This window comes from Chrysemys picta, unplaced genomic scaffold, assembly GCF_011386835.1.
Source record: "Chrysemys picta bellii isolate R12L10 unplaced genomic scaffold, ASM1138683v2 scaf414, whole genome shotgun sequence".
NCBI lineage: Eukaryota > Metazoa > Chordata > Testudines > Emydidae > Chrysemys > Chrysemys picta.
This window is the reverse complement of record NW_027053121.1, coordinates 1,648-3,294: the sequence shown is the minus strand read 5'-3', so window position 1 is coordinate 3,294 and position 1,647 is coordinate 1,648.

Genomic DNA, 1,647 nt, shown 5'->3' with positions numbered 1-1,647 from the left:
CTCCAGTGACACAGCGGCAGGCTTCCGGTGACCAAATCTTCCGTCTGCCAGTGGGGACCGCAAGAAGTATCCAGAGGGAGGGTCCAAAAAGAGTCCAAAAGAGTCCCCAAACAAGTCCAACTACCTCAAACTTTCCCCCCTTATTTATACATTAGTAATAGAATGACATGTCCCTTAAAGAAAATTTGCTAAGTAAGCAGTTTCAATGGTCAAGCAAGAGGCTCCTTCTGATTATTGATTAACTAGGTGTGGGTTTTTCCAGAGTTTGCAGCCTTGAGACCCCAATAGACGTTCCTGGGACACATCCTGCTCTTTTAAAATGCAGGTATCAGCAACTTCAACACAATTCTTATCAGGAAGGACGTGGGGTCAAGCTGCCCTTTCTGTGGCACCCCAAACCCCCTCCCCTCCTGCCATGGTCAAGCTGAGACTGCTGAATAGGCCGCTTTTAACAATAAACCATAGTGGTTTCAGGCACTTTACTGATTTGGCAAAATCTCCCTGTACAGTCTGGAGACTGATAGGAAGTTTCTCTTGATCTGTAACTTGGAGGAATTCTTTCTGTCTGATGAAGCATTTTTTTTTTCTCCCACTGGTGCTGAATTTCTGACCCTCTCTGTTCATCACTTGCATTGGAAGGTAAATCAATAGGTCTCTATCAACTAAGAAAGTAAATAGAATTAACTGCATTGCAATAATCTCTTTCATTTGCTTCTCTGGTTTATGATTGGAAAATTATGGGAAATTATGGACAAATTATTGAAAATTTTTAGGAGCCTGTGGGGGCCGAAGTCGTCCATAATGGCTTGGCCTTGGGGTACCGGGTTGCATAATCTACTACTACAAGGCTATATCGGCACCCAACCCACTTTTCTTTACCAGGTCCTTGCCAATCCTCTCAAAGGGCAGCCCACTATGGGAAGAAGTATCAAGGGTGCCCGAGGCACCCCCTTTGAGCCAGCTCACTGGCACTTGGGGCAGGAGGTGCAGAAATCTCAAACTCTGTGGTCGATATCTGGCCAGAAAAACCTCCGTGCCACTCGTTATAGGGCCTTCTCCCTCTCCAGTGCCCCACCTGGGGCACTGAGTGCGCTAGGTTTAGTAACCTGCATGAGAACCTTCACGAGACTAGCAATTGTTGGAATTTTTCCTGGGTTTAGGGCACAGGCGCCAACTTTTCTCAGCACCGGTGGGTGCTTGCACCCCTCCCACCCCCGCCCCTACTCCACCCCTGCCCCAGAGTCCCCACCCAAACTCTGCCCCTCCCTGCCCCTATTGGACCCCTCCCCAAATCCCCGCCCCGGCCCTGCCTCTTTCCCAGAGCATGCTGTGTTCTCCCTCTTCCCCCCTCCCTCCCAGGCTTGCCGTGTGAAACAACTATTTCATGGCGCAAGTGCTGGGAGGGAGGGGGGAGAAGCAGGACGCGGCGGCACGCTCAGGGGAGGAGGCAGAGCAGAGGTGAGATGGGCAGGGAACTGCTGGTGGGTGCAGAGAACCCACCAATTTTACCCAATGGGTTCTCCAGCCCTGGAGCACCCACGAAGTCAGCACCTATGGTTTAGGGTTCTTTAGCTGGCTGGTAGAGGCGGTCATCATGCCTCTTGAATCAGGGCCCATGGGCGGGGGGAGGAGGGGTCGTTGGCTGGC